The sequence below is a fragment of the Camarhynchus parvulus genome, chromosome 1A (assembly GCF_901933205.1).
Source record: "Camarhynchus parvulus chromosome 1A, STF_HiC, whole genome shotgun sequence".
Lineage (NCBI taxonomy): Eukaryota > Metazoa > Chordata > Aves > Passeriformes > Thraupidae > Camarhynchus > Camarhynchus parvulus.
Genome location: NC_044586.1, coordinates 24,979,572 through 25,002,527, shown reverse-complemented (window position 1 = coordinate 25,002,527; position 22,956 = coordinate 24,979,572).

Genomic DNA, 22,956 nt, shown 5'->3' with positions numbered 1-22,956 from the left:
ATGGCTTAGAGATTTAGGCAAAGCAAGAGCTAGGCTTCTGCTTGCTCTGTCAAACAGTCTGTCTTGCCCAAGATTATTTTCATACCAAACATTTATTTAAATCCATTTAAAGTAAATCTAGAAGTCAGTACTAGGAAGAGTTTGTGCTAGTGAAATGCCCTTTTTTGAGGTAAGGATTTGGATTCAGGGTTTGCACTCAGATTTGTAGTGAAGCCACAGCAGGTTTTTGGCATCTAAGAGGTGTATGGATTTCCTGTGCATAGGATCACTGGATGAATCACTGGTGTCAGCAGAGATGACCCATACATCACCTGCATATCCCAGCAGTGTTCACACTTAAGAAAATCCTAAAACCCCTTTGAACTTAACATTTTCTCCCTTTAGGTCTTTAAGCTGGGTCAGCTCAGCTTTTGTTACCAGTGCAGCTGGGTCATAGCATGTCCACCTGCTAAATAGCCACACATTCCCCTAGTTTCTCCTGTGCAAGTTTTGCCACTCATGACAAGGCCTGGGCACTCATATATAGCAGGAGCAGCCTCACCCAGACAAATCTGTGTGCCCCTGAATGGAGTTAAGCCACAGGTATTCCCACAGGCACACAAAGGCTGCACTTGGGCACACTTTTATGGGTACAGCTCAGAAAGACTAAGTTACCATGCTCCAGACCTGGCAGCAAAGCAGCGTCGTTGGCACTCACTAGCACAGCTCTGCTCATATAAACCAGCTTAGATAAATATTCCCAAACAACCCAAGATGTGTTTCCCCCACCCAGGAGCAGGCTAGGCAGCCAGCGTGCACACAGTTACAGCAGCAAATCAGAGGGCTTGGGAAGAGCAGCCAGTAGCAGTTTCTCCAGCCACCAAATGCCCAGTAGCAGCCTTCCTCTCTTCTCTGCTTCCCAAGCCCTGAGCAACAGTTTGCACAGCCCAGAGCAGTCTCCTGGTGCCAAGCACAGCTCCAGAGGCAGCAGTTATCCCCAGGGCATGGGGATGTAGGAGACTGCAGCAATGAAAAAAAAAAAAACCAAAACAATAAAGACAATTTCAGAAGGGTATTATTGAAGGGTCCCCTACTGCTTCCCTTTACACCTGCCACCTATCTGAAGTGGTTAATACCCCCACCCACACTATTTCTACAAAGAAACTCCCAGGGAGAACCACATAAAGGGAGAAAAAATGAGCCTTTGTCTCACCTGTGAATCAGTTATATCTTTCATGGCCAGAAAAGAGCTGGAAGGACTTTAGATGATCATGTGATTTTAGTGCCTTTCACCAGCAGGACAAATGGCTTCTGTAGTTGTTGCTGTGATGATAAAGAATTCCAGAAGGGGTTTTGTATACTCTGTGGGCTGTACAGTTGGTATTGAAAAGTTAACAGCATTAAGTGTGACGGATTATTTGAGTATGAAATATTCTTAGTCATAGTCAGAAGAAGAGCTGAGCAAACATTTGCCATGAAAAAATATAAGGGTTTGGTGTTTTATTGTTTTTTCTTTCCCTTCTCCCATCCCTATGAAATTTGCCTGTTTGGCAGCCAGGAAGAGTTTTTTATCAGAGTTTAGATGTGAGGTGAGAGGCTCTGTGTGTGTGTGTATGAAGAAAATAAACATGAAGAAGAGCTGCCTGCAGCATAGCTAAGCTCTGCTACTAGCTGTCACCTTGGTCTGCTCCAGTGATGCAGAGCCCTGAATTTGGGTCTGTTCCCAGACACCTGGGTCCAGCTCTGAGGTCTGCCACAGACCTCCTGAGAGACCTTACAAGAGACAAGCATATCCACCAGTCATGCTGAGCATGTGTTCCAGCCCTTGTTCAAAGCAAGTGTTGGGGAAAGAGGCTGCAGCATATGGGCTCAGTGAGAAAAGCTTGCTCCTGAGTTATCTCAGCTGTGGATTTACTGGGAGGCAGAGGAGCCTTGCCCACCCCAGCCCAGCTGCCAAGTGTCCATGTGCACCCAGGAATGTTTGGAGGTTGTGTTGATGCTCCCTGGAGGTCAGAACTGCCTCTACCTGTGTCTGTTGCTGGGAATTGCTAAAGCAAAGCTATAGCCTAGAAGGTTGAATGTACAGCAGCCCCCAGTAAAATCTGCCAAATCAGATGCCTATAACTGATAAGTTATGCAGGCAATGTGCCAGAGATCCTTTAAAACCTGCCTCTTGCCTGGACATAAACATTTCACTAAATAGACCTATGGATAAAAGTGGAGATTGGAACACCTTTGCTGGGGGATGTTAAAGTGTTCTGCAAATTGCTGCGAGCATCACACCAAGAATGGGAGAGGCAGATAGTGCTGCATGTTTTGTTAGGTCATTTATCCATCAAGTGAAGTGTGCCAAAATGTACTTCATGAGTCTATTTTCCAGAGAAAAAACATCCATGTTTTCTTCAAAGGTCTGTTTTCTTTCCTCCTTGTTGTTTCTATAACAGTTACGATGCAGACTAGCTAATTTTGTCCTGTCAGTGGCTGTTCAGCTCTCCCACCTCCAGCTAATTTGTGGGGTTTTTTTGCACGATTCACTATGTATAAGGGTCTCTTTGTTCTTGTCTAAGGTGATCTCATTCTTATGCAAATGGAACAGCTTGAGGCAGAATGATCTCTTTCTTCAATTAATTTAGAAATTAAAATTTTCACCGCAAATCAATATTTTTCTACTTGTGGCCAACTTCAAGACATATGGACTAAAGGCCTTTCATCTGTTTAGCAACTCGGATGATGCAGAGCCAGCATGGTGCTCTGAGCCACACAGCTCTTTGCTTGGGAGAGAATTGCTGTGCAGAACACTGTTATCTAATACCAACATAATAGAGCCTCACATAACACTCTTGTATCACATAACACTCTTGTATCTTCACCACAGACCACTGTGGGACAAAACACATGTATCTGCTTGCTCATTGCAGCCAGCAGCCTCTCCTCTCTTGGCTGGAGACCCTATCAGCCGTGGGTAAGAGCTGCAGCAGGCTGGAATGCCCTCAAGTAGCTTAAACTTGGGATGCTTCTCCCAGAACTGCACAAAGGGAGTAATTAAAAGGCCTGGTTCAGAAAAGTAATTTCTGGGCTGGCAGAATCTGGACATTAAGATAAAGGAAGATCTGCTGAGCTTGACAAATCTGTTCTTACTGACCACGTTTTTTCACTGTCAGCTTGAAATGAGAAGAGAGATTCCTCTCTGGACCTGGCACAGTAGAGGAAAATCACTCATTTTCCCTGCTTATACTGGGAGAATCCAACTGTGGCTATGGTAAGCAAAAAATAATGTCTTCTCTTTGTTCTGTTTTAGTAAATCATTTTTAGTGTTCCAAACTGGGTAATTTATTTAGTGAGGCCTAAAAATACAACCAGTGGGAGGACACAGGGGTGACCTACGGACAGAGCCTTCCCCTCCCACATCTCACCTGGCTGGGAAAACAGCATCCTTCCCTCCCTGTGACACACACAGCCCCTTTCCACTACTTTGGCACCTTGCAAAGGGGCCAGGTTTGTCACTCAGAGTTCTCACAAGGAGCAGTGGTGCCTCTTAGGCACTGGGCTCTGATAGAAACAGGAAAATACATCCTCTGCAGGACAAGGGGGCTGTTAGGGGTGCACATTAGTTTCTAGCAGAGATCACAGCTATGCATGGGCCCTGGCAGCCCTATCCCTGTGGCTGGGGCTGTGCATCCACCCTGTCTGTTTTGACTTCTTTGACTATCAGGTCATGCAAATAGCAATGACTGAAGGAATGCATCCTGGCCTGGGCATATCTATCTAATCCAGACTGAGACAGAGTGTCTCTTCATTGGAGACAGGCCCAGAGCAAGGCAGGATTACTAAAGATTTTGGTGTGCTCTTTCACCCAAGGGATGTTATGCTAGGAGTTGTGCATTTCTTATTGCAAGATCTTAAAGCTGGTTTTTTTTAATCATATCTCATGAAGTTTCCATCACCCACCCCTCTGTGTGAAGATGAAAAGTGTTATTGTCCCCATTTCAGAGCTGGAGAAACTCAGGCATGAAGGGCTAAGCTTAAAGCAACCTTTCTAAATGGATACAGGAGGCTTTGGCAGAGTCCTGCAAAGAACCTGCCTCTCTGGCTTTACAATTTTAGCCTAAGACCAATTTTTCCTCTCCTCTACAGAGCCCTGACAGTCCTGTGAGAAATCTTATGTAGATACAAGTTGCAGATGTTGATATAAATCACTGTAAATCAGTAGCTGACATCAAAAGCATAAAACTGCTGCTTCTTTCCTAATAAATAGGCATTTCATTCACCTGACATTACTAAGAATTACATCTCCTTGCAAGCCTGCTTCCATCCCTTGCTCTCAGTGTAACCAGAGCCAGTGCTGCCCCATCTCTGCATCCAGCCATGAAAGCTGTGCTCAGCCTTGCTGCAGAGAAATATCTTTTAAGCTGTGCTCAGTCTTGCTGCAGAGAAATATCCTTTAAAAAGCTGCTCCTTCTCATTCAGCTATCTCAGATGCACCACAGAGAAAAGGGTTTTACTGTATTGCATCCACACATCCACTCATCAAAATTGATCTCAGCCCCACTGCAGGATGAAATCCTTTGCTCACATCCCTCCACCCCTTCCACTGGTCCCCTGGAGCATCTCCCTTGGCATCAGTCCTGTATCCTGCAGGTTCACCACAGGGCTGCTCAGACCCTGTCAGCACAGGCAGGGAGGGAGAGAGGCAAACCAGGTTTAGCCACCTTGGCAGCCAAAGCAAAGACAGTCCAGAGTTCTCTTTCCAGCAGCACACATCTGAGCCAGAATCTGCTAAACACGAAGGGAAGTCTCCCCTAACCTGCAGGCACTCAGGGTTGGGGCCCACCACCAGATGCATCAGTGACCAGCAGCTGCAACAACAAAAGTCAAAACGGTTGCCAATGATCAGCATCAGATTTCTTAATGTTACCAATGGATGAGTGGGTGATCCCAGGGAGCATTCAGCATTTCCCATCATGGCACCCTGGGACTATGCAGGGCTTGCAGGGGCTGCTGCTCCTCTCACCTCTGTAGTGCTTCAGCATGGAGTATTGCTTGCTGGGAAAGCCAGCATCCTCACGAAGCAGCAGCTCATTCATATTGCACGACCATCCCTTGGGCTCAGAAAGGTGATTGTCTCCAGCCAGCTGTACTGGTATTTCAGTCCAGAAACCTTGGCAGCACTGACTGAAAGGGTGAGTGGCTGGTGTGAAACGTTCCTGAACCTGTGCCGAATTCAGAGCCTGCTCCTCAAGAAGGGGCAAGGAGGGGCAGAGCAGAGGGAACACGTCATACACAGCCTGGGAGAAATACAGCACAGGTCCCAGGCAGCTGGGTTGCCATGGCTGAATGAGCTAAATCTGGACTGTGGTGTGTGGTGAGAATAAATGCGTCAGTACCCAGCAGAATAGGAAAGCTGTCCAGGTAGATCTCTTCTCCTTTTTCAGGGTGCACTACATGGCTTTGCTCCATTGACTTGCAGGACAGAAATCTTTGATTTTTGAAGCTGATCATCTGGCTAAGAGGTGACGAGAGAAGAGCAGTAGCTCTCAGCCCCCAGTAACCTATCTAGGGAGTGAATGAAAGTGACAAAAACCTGCCAGCACACTGCCTACACATGAAGAAATTCTGTTTCCAGTCCCCCGGGGGAGACTTCTCCTGAAAATCCCTTTCCTGGGAGGAAAAAAAAATAAAAATTAACAATCACTCCATGTGTGTGTCTGTATGTGATTTTTCCGCTTGACTTAGACCTATACAAACAACGACACTATGACAGTCATCACATTTGTGTCAAAGGAATGGGACAGCCGCGCAGCTCTGGGCTGTGACAGACTGGTACCTGGGATGACCCTGGTGCAGGGTGGTACCTGCAGCACCGACCACCCCACACGCTGTGGGCGCGATGAGAGATGACAGCTCTAATTGCTAACTGCAGAAACAGGGAGCATGGAGGCAGAGGTGCAAAGGAAATGCAGGAGGAGGCCATGCGTGGGATCTCCCCATCCCGCACACGTCCTATCCCTGCCTCTTTTCCTAGACCGAGAGAGAGGAGTGGAAAATGCAACGGGAGGAGGATGGCATGTATATCTCCTTGAGACACACTCCCCCTTGCAGCTCTAGGTGCAATTTACATATGAATGCTGCGGTGTTCTTCAGAAGCAAGAATTAAGAGAACAAAGGAGTGCAGGAAGTAAGGGTAAGGGAAAAAAGACAAGACAGAAACTGGAGGTGGTGACAGGCGCCCAGAGGCAAGGTTACGACTCAGAGTTGTTCAGTGTTGTCCCTGCTGACATGCACTCCGAGGGTATAATTTAAGGGAGAGTTACCTTCCCACGCTTTGTCCCCATCCTGCCTGGTCCCCTGAACTGTTCTGCCCTGATTTCTGATACACTCGTGCAGCATCCAGACCATCATTCCAGGGTGGACACAGCAGACTGTGCTTTTCCAGCCCAAGGAGAATTTCTCTTAGCACTGCAGCCCTCCCTCCTCTGCATTGCATGCTTTTTTTGCATGTGACTGACAGCCACATATATACTCAGTGATGAAAAAATTAAAGAGATTTGGAGAAGCAAATTCAAATGGTGCCTATACATTGAGGATCTCCAAGGTCAAGGTTGGCAAGCACACAGGCTAAGGTCCAAAATCCCAGTGAGGCACACACAGATCACAACACATGAAGTCAGAATCTTATTTGACAGAAAACAAAAAACATGCTTGTACAAGTGTACGTATTTGGTTAAGGGTTCCTTAAAAGTGTAAAGCAAGATTTCTACATTAACAGAAAATCATGTCTTTATTCAGTCTCTTGTTAATTTACTCAACATCCTCAAATTGCTCAACTCTCAATTTCAATAAGTAGGGACTACATGACCAGGAATTCTTCTGACAAAGGGGTCCCTCAAAATCCAGAAGAGTATCCAATCACAATTTTAAGACTGTTGCAGCCAGAATGATTGAGTAAATATAGGAGTGATAGGGAAAGAAAGTGTGAGAGCATGTGTGAAAGACAGATAGCTTCACTTTCTCACACGGGGAGTGAGGAGAACAATACCTGACCTTAAGTTTTGTGACAAGTGGAGCTGAGGTTCCTGCTGCTGGGTTTGGACCAGCTTGCCTTCTTGTCAATCTCCTTTTCTTCTACTTCTCTCTTTCTATTTTGGTATGTGCAGGCCTTGTATTTTTATGGAAAACTTATATTGCTTCTTATGGAGTCTTTTTAGATTTGTATGCATCAACAAGGAGGTTAAGAGCTTTGCCCAGGGCATTACTGGCAGAGAATAAAAGGCTGCTGTTATTTCTGGGCTGAGTCAGATGCAGTGGTAAATACATTTTTCTCCTGGGGACACTAAGGAGGTGTCAGGGAGTCACTACCTTGAAATCCCACCCAGAGCAGGTTCACCAAGTGCTAACAGCTCTTCCAAACTCTCTCTGTGTACTGGGAATTGTCCAGAGAAGGTAATTGTATTATCAAGCCTGGAAGGAGAACTACATGATGATGCATTTATATCCCATGCCCATAAGAGATATTGGAATCCTTGGGTTGCAAAGAGAGAATGTCCAGTTGATTCAGAAGCATTTGAGATTGACTGCAGATCAAGCCCATGTACTCTTTATTGCTGACAGCTCCTTCGAACTCACCCTTGGCTGTAGCTGGGCAAACCCTGGAGTTGAACCCTGCACCATCAGATCAGACCTTCAGGTGTAGACAGCAGGGCTGGGAGCCAGTGAGCCTGGACAAAAAATGGGAGCTCAGGAGTGCACACGGCCCTGGGCTCCTGCTGTGTTTGCCTGAGCTAGGGCTCATGCAAGGTGTGTCTTCAAGGTGGTGCAAAGTCTGAAGGCTGTAGGACCAAAGGAGGCTGCAGAACCAAAGAAAGCATGAGGGGCAAAAAAGGCAAAAAATTATCAGCTAGAAACTTTAATTTCAATTATGAAATAATTTTGCATGTGAGTACCCCACCTGTGGTCATTTTCATAAGGTTTCTAGGACAAGTTCAGTCGTGTGTTTGCAGAACCAGCAACGTTTAAATGAGTCCTAAAGGAGATGTGATAGGAGAGATTTCAGATCCTCTGTAGCCAGGATTTACCTGAGAAACTTGATTCCAGGAATCACACACATCCAACAAGAGAACAAAGACCTATTATGTGACCTACCTGCCCAGTCTAATTAGTGCAAATGCAGAATGGAATTAATTAAAGCAATTAGAAATTGAAATGAATATGCCATATTTCTCAAGAAATAGAACTTTCAATTACTTAAACATTTCAAAATCATGTATTTAGTTCTATTATTTCTTTTTTATTTAGTTTTCCAATTTTAGTCTTTTTATAGCTTTTAAATGAGTTCTGATGTCAGCATGTATAATCTTCATATCATTAATATGTGAATAAAGTTGTGAAGAAGAATCTCTAAAGAAAAAATCTTTTCAAATGCAATTCTGGCAATTTAAGATTTTTTTTCACGTTTAAGTTTTCTTATCTCACACTCTCCAAAAAGGAATTTTACAAGATTCTTTCAACTTTTATCCAGCAATAGCAAAACAACAAAGAAACGAACCACACAACCGTTAGAATGAAGAAGTTTTCAGCGAGACATTTCTGCCTTGCCCTGCTCACTGCAGTGTCTTCTGGATGAGTGACAGGCCACAAATCATCTATGAAAATCACCTGCCAAGTCGCTTCAAATTGAGTGTGTGAGGAAACCAGGATGTGCTCTTGAGCAGTTCCCAGAGGCACCTGTGCACATCAGTCGGTGCCTGCCCGGCTGAGCACGGGAGCCGCCAGTCCAGCCCACCCGAGCCTCACTGCCTGTGAAAAATGCATCTTTTATGATTGGCTTTTTGCAAATATTAAAATGAATATTATATGTGTTGTGTTAGAAAGTAATGCTGCATTAATTCTCTTAAGTACTGTGTTAAATATAGTTTTAGGTTATAAAAAAAAAGTTAAAATAGAAATTATGCTTTGTAAGATACTTTTTTTAAAGAAAGGACTTGCAGCGAGATAGCAGCCACAGGACACCTAAATCTTTCAGAGAAAAAGAATTTATTGTCCTCTTATCAGAAGAAACAAACTTCTTCTCTCCTTGAAGGCCCTGTTAGGATTCAGAGGAAGAAGTTGACGATGACCAGACAGAATCTTGTGTTTGAATGGAATTTATACATCATGTATGAAGTGTATGAATATGCAACAGGCTGTTGTTTTTAAGGATTAATCCTTTGTTAATGGGTGTCCTTTTCCAGGCTGTGCTGTCCAGAAAAAGGTACCTGGATGTCCGAAACTCTTTGTTTCTATTGTCTCATATTGTCCTAATTCAAATTGTCCAAATTATTATTACTCTAATTGTATTACTCTTTTTATAACCATTTTATTACTATTAAACTTTTAAGATTTTAAAAACAAGTGATTGGTGTTTTTCACCCTGCCCCAGCACTCGGGACCACAGCCTGCGGAGGGGCGGGAGGGTCTGACGGGCGGCGTGCAGGAATCACAGCCTCGCCTGCCTCCTTCCTCAGGTCCCCTGTTCTTTCCACCAGTCAGTGCAGTGGTTTCCAAGCCATTCAGTCCACTGCAGTCAATTAACGGGAGCCAGTCGCACCCCCCATCTGCTGTCACAAGCCATTGGGAAGAGTTTCTGTAATCCTGCCTTTGAACTCCGCGGCTATTGCCGTTTACATTGGGTTTATTAGAGGCTTAATTGAATCGTGCTGCTCGGGCTGCTCATTGCTAACGCGACGGCCATTAGCGGCTGCTAATGAGGGAATCCAGAGGATTACTGCATCAATTATCAGGTTGGGCTGGGACCGGAGGGGCAGCCCACAGCGAGCTCCCGTGAATTCAGCTGGCAAGTGTGACACAGCGAGCATGCGGGAAGCCGATGTGCTCGGCGGCTCCAACATCCTGGAGAAGCATCCAGAGCCTCATCCCCATGTGCTGAGCCTCAGCCACCCGGCCTGTCATCCTCATCGTGATGGACAGGGGAGGACCAGCACACCCCACTGCCACCAGAGGAAGAAACACCTGCTTGAAGAGAAACCACCAAGAGAAAGTGTTATAAATTATCAATTGCAAGCCAAATTATCAAAATTGCGAAAAGATTTATTTATATTTTTCCACAACAAAAATACGGTCCTCAAAACCACCGCAGCCAAAGAGACAGCATCGAGCCCGGGATCGGCACTGGGTGAACCTGGATCCGACCTCTATTGCATTGAATCCCCCCTCGTTCACAAGAGCCACTACTAGCAGGGATGTTTTATACAGTTTATCATGCCCGAGGTGAAGAAGTCCCAATTTCTTTTGTAACTCTTCACATTGATAGTTGATTCTTCCACTGTGCAGAGCTGGACAATCGCCGTTTCCTGGTTGATAGCCAGTGTTGATCAAATCCTGGGAAGTCCCATATTCATGTGTATCTTTCTGACGACTTGGGCTATCTTGATTGCTGTTATCCAGAGGGCGATGATCGCTCTTAAGTGTCGTCCGATGACTCGGGATACTGGTGGTCATCGCGTTGGGTGTGTGTATTATTGGGCTAAATGCCGATCGTTATCTGATTACTCCAGGAATTTCGGAGTTTGAACAGACATCCTTCTCTCAGGCTGCTTGTGGTCAGAGACTCGTTTGGTTTTCACAATCTTTATAAATTACATTATTTTATAGCATGAATTATTTCTAACATATATGTGAAAAATGCATGTATTTTATAATTGGCTTTTCGCAAATATCAAAATGAATATTATATGTGTTGTGTTAGAAAGTAATGCTGTATTAATTCTCTTAAGTACTGTGTTAAATATAGTTTTAGGTTATAAAAATTGTTAAAATAGAAACTATGCTATGTAAGATGCTTTGTTTAAAAGAAAGGACTTGCAGCGAGATAGCAGCACAGGACACCTAAATCTTTCAGAGAAAAAGAATTTATTGCTCTCTTATCAGAAGATATGAACTTCTTTCCGCCTCAAAGGCGCTGTTAGGATTAGAAGGAAGAAGCTGATGAAGACCAGACAGAATCCTGTGTTTGAATGGAATTTATGCATCATGTATGAAGTGTATGAATAGGCAACAGGCTATTGTTCTTAAGACTTAATCCTTTGTTAGCGGGAGGGTCCTTTTTCGGGCTCGTGATGCCCGGATATCCGTAACTCTTTGTTTTTATTGTCTCATATTGTCCTAATTCAATTGGTCCAAATTGTTATTACTCTAATTGTGTTACTATTTTTTAACCATTTTATTACTATTAAACTTTTAAAAATTTTAAAAACAAGTGATTGGCGCTTTTCACAATATATTACAGAAAGTATTCAAAGCCATGGGAAAAGAAGTCAAATGACCATATTCTTTCTAAAATAGACTTACTGTTTGCTGGGAATGGCTGGTGGGGCCTTGTTTTCAACAGCCAGAGTCAGGAAAGAATATTGCACGTGGAACAACGCCATGTGCACTGCTGTGTGCAGATCCTTACACATACCTCTGGCGGGTAAGCATCCCCATCCTCTGAGGAAGGGGGAAACCCTCCCCTAGGAGAGACAGGCTGTATTGGGAGGAGAGGGAGGGAGGCAGTAATGATCTCCCACATTAGGAGAAGGATGCTACATGCAGCCAGGACCTCACAGCAGGAAGGAGGCGTCAGTCACAAGCTGCCTTGCTGAGCATCAGCACTCTCCAATCCCACAAGGGGAGCAGGGGGCCTGACCCTGCCTGGCTGTGAACAAGCGATGGGGATGCAGCACGGGTCGGCTGGTCTGTGCCTGCCAGGACCACGGGATGCTGGCTGCCCATCTGTTGCCTTGCTACACTGCCAAACGTCAACAAGGAGAGAGAGTTTTTTTTTTTTTTTTTTTTTTTTTTTTTGTATTTTTTTCCCTTTCCCGTCTCTCTTCACCACAGCTCATTTTTCTTCTGTGTTTCAGATAAGAGAGTGTTCATGAGCAGAGTTAATTGTGTTCTGCAGAGATGAATATGGGGCTTTTGGGTTGCAGCAGGCGCTCTTGTGCCTGAAGCAGCTCCTTTGCTGCTCCTCCATGCTGATGTGCAGCCCAAGAAAAACCTGCACATGGACCTGCTGTGGAGCTGGAGGCAGGCTGCAGAGTGCCTGTGCTTCAGCTGATGATCTTCCATGCCATGGGAGCCAAGGATCCTGCAGAAAGCAGGTCCAGCAGCCTAATGGGGGAGGGCTGTGAGGGGAAAGGAAGGGAAGAAGACACTAGTGAAGGAAAAAGCAAGGAGGTGGTCATGAGGTGGGAAGAAGATGACACTACAGGGATAAAGCATTCTTTTTGGGGAGCCCTACAGAGACTGAGAAACTGGTATCGTTTTTGCATTAGGCATTTTCAAATGCTGTGACAGTTAGATTTTAAAAAAGTTATGATGGGGAAAGTCAAGCTTTTCTTCTCCAGCACCACAAACTCATTCCCTTCTCTTTCCCTGACTTGCAGTTGTAGCAGGAGACCTCCTTTGAAAGGTTGCCTGAGTGGGAGAGATTACCACACAAACACATCCTCTCCATGCTGCTGAGCTGGATTAATACAGTAATTGGGTCTGCCAAACAATTTCTGGCTGGAAGACAAAAAGGCAATGAAGAGGATGACCAACCAACCAACCAAAAGGACCACCTTCAACCATTTGTGCCAGTGAAGGGAAGAGCCGAGTAAAAAGACGGGAGAGTGAATTTCCAGGCGCTCTCTTGTTTCTTCACACAGTCCTGAGGAGTCACAAGGTAAAAGGTGGAAATTCTGTTTCTGCTCTGAGGGTAAAGCAAAGGTAAGCAAACCCTGAGAGTCAGGAGGGCAAAAGCAAGGACCACTGAAAAGAGGAACTTGCTGGCAGCAGGAAGAACAAGCAATTATCAAATCTGGATCAAAATGACACTGGAGAAAGGGAAAAAAACGTCTTGCTGAGCTGGAGTAGGCTAATCATTAGCTCTCCCGAGTGCTGGAGGGGGAGGGAATCTGCCGAAGGAGAGGAAGGAACCGGTGGGACGATTACTTGGGGACCTGAGAAGCTAACGAGAGCAGTTATTTCCATTTCAAATGGAAAGGCGAGAGGAGATCAAACACATTTCACAGTAATGATCCGGAGCCTTTCCCTTAACACTGAGCCACACAAACGCTCAGGGTAATTGAAGCCACATGTAGCTAAGATGGAGAAACTGGAATCTGCTCAAGGGGACTGGGGTGGGGGCGGGGGGAACACCCACAAAGCAAACAAAGATAAAATCCCAACCTGCAACAAACAAACAGCTCTGCACTGGGCTCCCCACCCTCCAATTTGCCTATCCAATGTGATCCAAATGCATCAAGTGCTCCGCAAAATGACATCACCCTCCTCTTCCTGCAGCTCCCCAGAATCGATGGGCACTTATTCCCAATGCCATGGATGAATGAGCCAGAGAAAAAAATCAAAAACTGGTAGTAAATAAATATTTTGTTTTAAACATCAATCTCAGATAATTATGGAATAAGAATGTCAATAGAACACAAGATGGGCTCGAGATCTTTTTGCTTATTCATCCATTTTCTAAAAAGACTACGGTGACTTCGGTCAGAACTAATGAGGAATACTGATCGACGGCTCATTGCTTTTAAATCCCTGATCTGCTGAGTCTGCATTTAGCTATTAAGTGGTAGTTTGATATGGTCCCATTCTTCCTACCTGGAAACCAGGCTGAGATCCACCAGCGTGTTTCAGAGGGAGACATCTGTTGTCACTGTTATCACTGCTCCAGGGTTAAAAAACCTGTCAGTTCCAAGGTCAGAAACACTGATTACCTTACCGGCTCCACATTTATGAATGCCCCTCTAAGAGAAAATCCGAGTCCCCATCCCATTCTAGCAGTCCAAAAACCCTAAGACAAGGGAGAAGTGTTTCTAGGTTCTAAAGAGTATGAAGGTCACTAAGCTTTATTTAACATAAAGCTTGGTGTTTATTTATTAAATTAATCCAATTTTAGTTAAAAATGTGTGCCCAAGGTTCGAAACAATTGCCTTACAGACAAGAGTGTTATAAATTATTAAATTCGTAGCCAATTTATATAAAAAATTGACAAAAATTTATTAGATCAAATAACAAAAAAAAATAAATTTCAAAATCTCACCACAGCCAAGTCAGCTTTCAGTCCCGGGAACAGCAGCTGGGTGCACTGGGTTCGGGCTGACAGAGTGACAGCTTTTCCCCCAAGTGCACACCAGAGCCAGCTTATATACAGTTTATTTCACCTAAGGCAGAGATGACCACATATTTCTTTGTGTTTCTTTACATGTAAAGTTGGATCTATACATGTGTAGAAGTATACAAAGACTGAAGTCCGAACCCAGACAAATGTCTGAATACCCAGGCAGAAAGATGTATTCACATGGAATAGGCAATGTCCATTCCTGGGAGCTGTCTCCAGGTGCAGGGTCCCATGGGCTCCTTCCAGATGTCTATTCCGGGAAAGTCTAGATGGTATCTTTTCTCTTGCATAGTGTTACAGGAAATCTCTGATGGCCTGGGCTGCTTCTCTTCATATGCATTTCTGGTCCGGGAAGCTGCAAGCTTTGCTTGATGTTATCGTTTGAATGCATTCTCTAGTCTAAGCATTATCCACATAGAGTTTTAAGTTCTACTAATTTTATATATATCTATTTCTATCATTAGAGCATGAATTAACTTATTACATATAACAAGAGCATCCACAATGGTATCCAGAACCCAAAAAATGTCTAAGCCTATCCTCCTCTTCCTCCTCCACAGTTACCTTGGCCAAGCTATGGCAGAAAATGAGGAGTTTTCACTCTGGCAGCAGAGCCAGGAGCACCTTTATAGAGAGGGATAAGACCAGTCTGAAGAGCATTGGGTCTTTTCTCCTGTTGAAGGCAGAAGCCCAAATTCTTCCTGCGATACCTATCACTTAACTCATGCACAGCAGCAGGAAGAGGAGGAAAAGCAGTTTCTAAGGTAACCACGCACCCAGCACTTTGGGCTGTGCAGAAGACAGCCAACTGCTGCACACAGCTGGGAGGCACTGGGCAGCCTGCAGGTGAGTGCTGTCCCTGGCAAGGAGCCCCAGGCAGCACTGGGAGAGCCTGATGTCACACTGAACCAGCTGAAGGAAAGGCCCTGTGTGGGCCATGCTCAAGCAACCCCACCCTGTGGGGACAGAGAGGTGGGTCAGTGAGTTAGCTGGGCTCTCTGCATGCAGGTGCAAGGAAACCCTCTTGGAGCATGCCAGTGTGGAGGCTCACTGCACATCCCACAACATTTCCTCCCTCCTCCACACAGGTTTTCATGGCTGCTCATCAGCCCTGCTGTCTGTCTCCTTCCCCACAGATCCACGTGGAATATTTGCCTCCCAAGAGATACTTTTAACCCTTGTAGCCTGCCCTTTGCAATGCAGATCATCAGCATCAGCAGTCCTGGCTGGAAGAGTCTTCTTCAGCATCTGCAGCATTTAGACAGGCGTGTGTATGTGTGCAGGGTAGACCCAGGAATGAGCCCTGTGTGTGTTGTGTGTGTGTGTGTGTGTGTGTGTGTGTGTGTGTGCATTCAGGGTAGATAGCTCTGTGGCAGTGAGTGAAAGCCCAGACACCTCTTTCTGAGCCCATTTTGTAAGATACAGGCAGCAGAGCCTCTGCCTGTGCAGTACATGGGAGCACCTCAGCCAGCTGGCAGCCCCACCTTGTGCTGCAGCCAGCACCAACGCAGTCTTGCCTGATATTGAAACCATTACTCTTCACCATTCCCTCACCCCGTGCTGCCTCTTCATCCCCCAAGAAGCTTGGAGCTAAAATTATATACCCGAATAATTATTCTTTGGCTTGAAAACAATCTTCCTCCCTCACCACCCTTTTCTTTGACATGTGTGTTTAATATCAAATTATTTATAACACAGCCTCGCGGTCAAGCTTTTAATAAAAGAGCTGCCAGAGACTTTTAAAAGCATCGTATTCACTCGACTAGCCACATTATGCTGAGTAAGGGCTGCAGGGCTTTAGCAGAAGGAGCCTTGCTGCTGAAAATCCCCCCAGTCCATGTGTGCACATGTTTTACTCACTCACACTGTCTCTTGTTCTCTCCGTGTCGTTTTTGCTGTCCCTCCTTCTCCCTTCACCTGTCTAGATCTGCAGTCTCTGCCTGGCTGTGATGAAATGCTGCCTGTACTGATGTCTACAAACAAAAGAATTATTAAGAAGGGATTCTTCAATGCCACATGGATTTTTCCTTCCCTAGGATTACGCATAACCAATGAGAGGTCAAAAATGAAGGAATGGATCCTTTAAACCTCCCTCCTTCCTTCCTCAGCTTTATCTGCTTCTTTTCACTGCACTAACCTTTTCCTTCTCTAAGAGTATATATGCACATGTACATATTCCTCTCCCCCTTCAGCATGAAATATTGATGAATTCTGCTCCCCTAAATGAAGGTTTGATGCAGAAGAAGCCTGCAGTTCATCTTCAGCAGGAGGAATGCAAATGTGTTGAAATCCTAGGAGGGATAGGACAGCAAAATACAAGGGCTGCTGCAGCAGCTGCCAGATCATGTTTGATTCTGCGCACGGGCACGGACAGTAGCAGGGCAGGAAAGCTGCCCCGAGCAGTGCCGACCCTCCTGGCTTGCCAAGCAAGAGGCAAAAACATGCTGCCCAAGTAGGGAGCTTATTTACATGGAATTTATGCCTTGAATTATAGGGGAGGGCCAAGCTGCTGTTAGCACAGATGTAAATCTGTGGCTAGTGATGCTAAAAGGGAGTTATTCCAGATTTACACTCCCATCAGGGGGGTTTATACGTGTAGTTTTCCACAGTGCCTTCTGCCATTCCAGGCATCGCTGCACATGTCCAGCTTTCACGGGCTCTGGCAGGAATAAAGCATGCATAACAATTTGGTAATCAGTCCCCTCCAGGCCTGATGTAAAAGACTCGCCCCCAGGGGATCTGAGCACTTGGAAGAAGAAAACCAACAACAACCCATAACATTTAGGGAGCTGTGCTTTTCTTTGCATCCTCCGAGGAACAAAGCGATGATGCCTGTTAGTCTGTGTATGTAATTGGACTCCGAGTGCTAAGTGAGGAACATCAAAGAGGTGAGCATTGCTAACAGACCTCTGAGTGAAGCACTGTGCCTGTTCCTGAGCATTTGGCATTCAGGTAGGAAGAGATGGAGATAGAAGGCCTCGAACATCACTGCATACAAACCACAGCCCTTCCCCAAAAGAGCTACTGATCCCTTTTTAAAGGCTCTATCAACTTCTGCATCTGAGAAGGCAGCCTATATTCTCCAGTAGGGGAAGAGTGGTCAGGCAAGATGACAGTGAGGAAAGGCATGAGTGAGAAGGGGTCAGGTGCCAAGAGTCTTCTCTCAGTCTTCCACGTCACTGAAACATCCTGGTTTTCCCCTGGTCATAAGGTCATAGGATGGTTTTTATTGGAAGAGTTGGCTTGAGGATTACCTAGTTCCAACCCCCTGCTATGAGGAGGGACACATTCCACTAGACCAGGTTGCTCAAAGTTCCATCCAGCTTGGCCCTTAACACTTCCAGGGATGTGAAACATGGAGACATGAAAGCTTCTCCTCCTAAAGAGAAGAGCATAATAAGAATTTCCCAAGCTCTAATGCTTGAAATTAGTGCTGCACTGGCACTCTAAACCTCACTGTCATCTACACTACCTTCACTTTGAAGTGATTAAAGACCTTGGAAAATCCCCTTTGAAAGTCTCTCAGCCAGAAGCCAAACCCAGTGAAGCCAAACACGAGCAAAGCAGCCAACCTGATGCTTGCCTGGTGCTTGCTCCATACCTCAGGCGACCCTACCGAACTCACTGCCACACTCCCTGCCCCGAGAGCCACAGCTTCTCTGCTGGCCTTGCAGACCCCTGCTGAAGCCAGACATACTGGGAGATTTGTGAGGGCTCTCATGAGCTCTTCTCAGCATCACACATGCCCTGGTCACAGCCAGCCCAGGGACAGAGCCATAAATCCCATTTCACAGATGACAGGAGGGATGCACAGAGAGGTGTACTGTTTCACAGTTCAATCTCCCATCCACCTCCCTACTACCTTGGTTCCCCAGCTCTTCCCAAACCCTTCAGAGCAGCCCAGACCCTTTACAATGTGCTTTCCCACACTACAACTTGTGGTGACGGTGATGGAGGGTGCCCATTGCTCCCCCTCCTTCTCCTCTGTGCACTGGCAGCTGAATGTGTTATTTTTGTCCCCAGTTCAGAGGCAGTTTCATGCATCCCACTGTGCGGCTTATCTTCTGCAATTAGCACTTTCCGCCATATCTGATAGGAGAGAAGGGCTCAGCTGCCCCTGATTAATTGCCAAGTATTTGCTTTCTTTTCCACTTCTGTGGCCTGGAATTAATTAGTTTATCCCTCTTATTCCTTTCATGGGCCAGAGCGTTCTTCTTTTTTTGTGCAATTATATATAATAGCAATGCCTGAAATCCCCTGGGGAACAGTTGAGACAGGCTCTCAATGGGGAGGAAAGGAGCCTGAAAGCAAAGAGATTACTAAAGGTCATATGTCCTACAGCTTCCCTGAGGTCTTAAAATATATATTATCCTCTGGCTCCAACACAAATTCCTTCCCTGCACCACCTACCTTGCTGCCTTCTCCAGGTTTTTCAGTTAGTTAATGTCTGAACAGCATGAAGAGCTTGCAGACCTAAATCCCAAGTGCGAACAAGAGATGTAAAAGAATGGCCCCCCTTGGCTGGACACCCTCAGATGTTGCAGAAACACAGACCTCATAGCCCAGCAGGGACAATCTGACAATGCTAGCCTGGCCACTGTAAGGTACAGGGCAGTAGGAACACTGGCTCTAACATGAAGGAGATGCTGCAGTTTAGGTACAGCAGCTGAACACTCTCATAATCTCTGGCTGAGGAGGATGACTCCTGTGGGTCACTCAAAAGCCAACCAACAGCACACTGCTGACTTGGGGAAAGGAGGACAGAAGAATTCCCTGAGCAAGAAGACCATGTTCAGTTCCTCTCTTGCAAATGCAGGTGACACTGGCGCCAGTGTTCACAGTCCAGTCTTGCTTTCCTGTACAGTAAACCAGGAGTAAATGAGTATGAAAGCTCTGTTACTGAAAGCAAACCTTGATCCTTTGGCCAAAAGGAAGACTGTTTTTTGATATTTTTAACTGAGTATCCCCAAGCCAGGTAGGTCTTATTTACTGAGGGTTTTAGATCCATAATTGTTATCTTTCTTCTCGCCCATTATTAGGCTATGTTGTCTTTACAGTCCACTCCATTTGAGTTACTTCACTTACTGCATTTTTTTTAAGCTGGTGTCAGATGGCTGTGACCCAACACAGCCTGAGTTTCAGGGGTCTTTTTGGGTGTCAAAACTCCTGTGCATTAAAATTTTTGTGCTATGTCACTTGAAGACAGGGAACCATGATGCAGCCAAGATGCTGCCCCCAGTTCTCAGGCTGCAGGATGACTGTGGTCTCATCCAGCGTAAGGAGGGAGGGATTCCAAGACAGCCAAAAATTAGGCAAGCACTTGTTTTCCCACAGCAATACCTGCAGAGCTAAAGCTGTTCAGCCTTTAGTCAGAGAACAGACAGCAGGTTGCCTCTTATGGGTGCAAAAGAGAAGGGATGATCGGGCAGGACAGTGTGCCTAAGACCCGGGTATCCTGTTCTTTGGACGGACATTTCTTTCTGCCAGCTCCCCTGCTTCTTCTCTCTACCTTCACTTGGCTGTCTTAATTGTTAGCAGTGACCAGTTGTCTCCCTACAATCCTTTTGGGCAGACTGGAGGTGATAAACCTGTGGAAGGTGAAGGCTGTGCATTGCCTGAGCTGCAAATCAAGAAGTGGTTGCAGACTGTACTCCTCCCCTCCCTTTCTCTCCTTCTTGCTCTCCTGACTTACAGCTCTGCCAGCTTTGCATCATGGACCCCTCTGAACTTGCTCTGCAGGCAGGCTGTGAACGGAGCACAGACGTGCCTGGGAATGTGTAACTGCACAGAGATCTCTGTGTGTGTCAGGGAGGGGGAAATGGGCCAGGGGCTGGCCTCACACGCGGTGTGGAGCCAGGAAATGCAAGCATGCCAGGTGTATTGCACACAGACTTACACCCCTGTAATTTGGAACATGGTCTGCACCCTTCAGTATACACTGCATGCTCCAGAGAGCATCTGCTGAGCAAAAGGCATTAACATACAAAAAGGAGGGAGCTTGCTTTAGAGTCGCTGTATATATCCATCCAGAGTGTCTGCTGCAGTCAGACAGTTGTTTCAGGCAAAATGGTTCCGTCTTTCTCCTTGGGAAGGCAACTCGGTGTACACTCTGAGCTCTCCCTCAATTCAGCATGGTGCTGGGGCAGCAGCCATTTCCTTGCTCTCAGATGCAAAAGGACAAAAAGCATCCACAGCTGTTTCTAATCCATTTGTTTCTGGAGAGGACAAGATGGGGCAGTTTTTTGCCTTACTCTAGAGGGAGTTTTTCTAATGCTGTGGGGCAGAGCTGGAGAAGATGAGTCTATTTGGGCAGAGCAAGTTTGGCCTGTGGTCTGTTAAGGGCTCTAATGTAGCCTCTGTTCCACAGGGACCTATGGGTTGCAGTCTCCAGCAGCAGGCACAGAGGAGACCCTTTTGCCTCCCTACATGAATTCCCGTTTATACATGAAGATTTTGGATTTGTGTTCTGGTTCTGTTCCTTCCACACCTGCATCCCTCAGCCATGCTCTGCTGGTGTAAAATGGTCAGTCTGCCTTTACTTGGGCTGTGCTACCGTCGTTTCACCCCTCCCAAACCTCTAAAGCTCTTTCCTTCATAATTAGGGGTGTAACTGACCTCATATGAAGAGCTTTTAAATGGCAGGAATGCAAAACTGAGGAGGCTCTTCCTCCCCCCCAGCTCTCCCCCGCCCACCACAGCACCTGCGATGTGATTCATGCCCATGCACCAAGGAACATTCTTCATTTTACCTTACAGTAATCCACAGCTTTTCTAAGGTGGTACTCACAGAAGTGACTTGAAAGCAAACCCATAAACGTCTCTCTTAATTACTTGGTAAAGCATTTTATTTGCTATCGCTTTGTTTCACAGTTGTGAGTAGCAGCAGACAGGGAAGATATGTGACATACTGGCTTTGAGTGACATGGAGAGCCAAGTGCCTGCTCATGACAGCTCAGTCAGGTTTGCAGAAGCAGAGCACAGAGGCACCTGCATTCCTGCCTGCCCAGTTCTGAAATGGCATTTGCAATTGCTGAGTGCCTGTACAAACCAAGCATTTTACAGGAGCAAACATTTTTTCAGCCTCATTTGAATACAAAGCTGCTATCATTACACACATAAAGTAAGCATGCAATAGCCTCACAAGACCCCCAGTGGTGGGGGTCCATTCCCCCAGCTCCTAACAGCAAAGTCCTGCAATTTCAGTGTCAAACACTGCTCAAAAAGAAGGTTAGAATCTTATTAGATCCTAGTTTGTTGCTACACACTGTCTACCTCAGGTTTGCCCTACTGGCTTCCATACAAAGTGTTGTTTTTGCTTACTGCTATATGTCTTCGCTGGGTTCCCAGACATTATTAAGCATCTGACACAATCCATCCCAGAGGTAGCTGCATTTAGTTGTGGCTGAATGATTGCTGAATGTATGTAGTCTGCAAAGCAGCGAGTGATTCTTCAAGATGTCAGTCATCTTCATTAACATAAATAAGATACGTTTCATTTTAGTCATTCTAAAATCATTGAGTCATTTATTGATGTCTCAGTAATTTATGAGCTCTGTATCTTTGCTGGAAACCTAGCAGTGAGGCTGGTTGCAGGAAGAAATGGGCACAGTACAGGGATAGATCTCTGCCTAACTGAAGTTCAACTGTTTCTTCCCTGGGTTAAAGAGTCACACAGACTGGGGTGATAATGCTTGCCAGCCTTTCACCTGCAGTTCATACAGTTAGTGACAAAATGCCACTGTGCTGCCCAGTGAGAAATGGTCATCTCCTGCTCCTGTTGGTGCTATGACATATCACAGGCATCCAAAAACTGAATCCAATTCCCTTTTTTGCTGGCAACTTTAGCCCAGAAGGCAAAGGACTCACTAGAACACAGAATGAGCTTCCTTCCTGTTCCAAGAAATGGTCAGCCAGGAGAGGTGCACATTATCTTTGCTGTGCTGCAGCTGGAGCTTTTATCTGGAGGGGCGATGAAAGGGAAACGTGAGTCTCCTGGGGTGTCAGTCAAGCACTCTCATCAGTCTAATTTCAGACAGAAATTTTGTCAGGCAAGAGAACTGAGTGGGTCCAGATGAGCTCTGGAGAGGCATCCAGATCCTCTGTTGATAAGACAAATCAAAATGGAATGCCAGCTTGTCACAGTTCAGAGAGAAGAGGAGCCCTGCATCCTCAACATCACTTCAACAGCCCTCAGCTCAGCGGTGGGATGGAGGATTTGTCAAAAAAATAGGTCCAAATTCAGCATCTCTCACACTGGCCTCCTTCTGCCACATGTTTCAGATCCTCTCTACTCAGAAATGCCCAGCAAGTGTGTCTATGAAGCCAAAAAGGAGAAGGCTGGAGAAGTCATGGCCTGTATGAGAGTCAGCCAAGCTGAGCGAGATGCTGGGTGTGCACACAGTCCCTCCAGCTCTGGCCATGAGCTTTCCCTCAGACAGGAGGAGAAGGAGAGTAGGACAGGTAGGATGCCCAGAGCCCACACTGACATTTCTCACTTCCCCATAATATCACCTCTGTCACCTCACTTCTGGGAGAGAAGTAACTTTGAAAAGAGGTTTTATCAAGCCCATCAAAGCGGAAAAGAGAAGGACCCCAAAGTGTAAATAAACTTGTGTGCCTTAGTTTCATTATCTCACCTCATTTGTTCCCTTTCCCTTCTGCTTCTATGATGTTTTCTTCTCTCTTACCTCTCTTACTTACCTCTCATCCCTTTCTGCCTCTTCCAGTATTTTTCCTCATGCTTTCTCCTTGGAATTCCCATAGGGATCCTGCTCTGTTCACAGGCCCACAAAAACATCTCTCCTTTAAACTCTACCGTT